This window comes from Pistacia vera, unplaced genomic scaffold (genome assembly GCF_008641045.1).
Source record: "Pistacia vera cultivar Batoury unplaced genomic scaffold, PisVer_v2 Contig132, whole genome shotgun sequence".
In the NCBI taxonomy this organism is placed as follows: Eukaryota; Viridiplantae; Streptophyta; class Magnoliopsida; order Sapindales; family Anacardiaceae; genus Pistacia; species Pistacia vera.
The window spans coordinates 371,012-371,867 of NW_022195380.1; the positions used below are offsets into that span (position 1 = coordinate 371,012).

Consider the following 856-nt stretch of genomic DNA (forward strand, 5'->3'; position numbering starts at 1 on the left):
TTGTCTTTTTGAAGTCAAGATATAGTACTCTACAAGAATTGCAGTATGCCTAACAATTTCTAAGCTTAAAAGCTCCATCAAATGCTAAACAAATAAAAGAAGATTCGCCTCTATTGTAATTCAATAACCCCTCACAACGTTATGTACAAGTTTGTTCGTAAATGCAAAATGCAAATAAATCTAAATTCAAAAATGGATACGGTGCTCTGCGTTTGCCGGGAGTCGAACCCGGGTCTATTGCTTGGAAGGCAATTATCCTAACCGTTGGACTACAAACGCTGATGAAAATTTTGAGTCCGTACCACTTTATTTACTGTAAGTATTTTTCATCAATATGACACTAATCCGTTTGAGATATAATAAAATAACATTAATAGGCCAGCCCACCAAAGCCTTTTTAATACGAGGCCAACCACCAAAACAATTAAGACCCAACGGCCCAAACAATTTACTGGGCCCTATTAGTCAAAATAGGACTTTTCGTAGATTCTGTTCTTGTCTGCAATCTTATCTTTATATTATATAATATGACCGTACAATTGCATTTTACAATTTTTATAAAACGAGTAATAGTAATTATTCCCCTTACATATAATCAACAAACAAAAATCCTTTAAGAAAATAAGTATAAATTCCTTTATTATTAATTTATTCTTATTAAAATAAATGATAAAGAAATAATTTTCCATTATTAACTAATTAACAATAGAAAAATTTTGATTTTTTTTTTCTGAAATTTGAAGGGAATTTTGTTATTTAATGAAAGAGAGGGGGTTAAAGGAACCCCTTTATAAAAATATATCATATTATTATTAGCAAAAACATGGTAAGTATCGACTAACAACAAATCGAGGGT

General features: G+C 30.4%; 1 non-coding gene across 1 annotated transcript; it reads right to left on the minus strand.

Moving 5' to 3' along the window:
- Window positions 1-207: 207 nt before the first annotated feature.
- TRNAG-UCC lies at window positions 208-279 on the minus strand. Its single transcript has one exon. It is a non-coding gene; the product is annotated as a tRNA-Gly (tRNA).
- Between the last annotated feature and the right edge of the window lie 577 nt (window positions 280-856).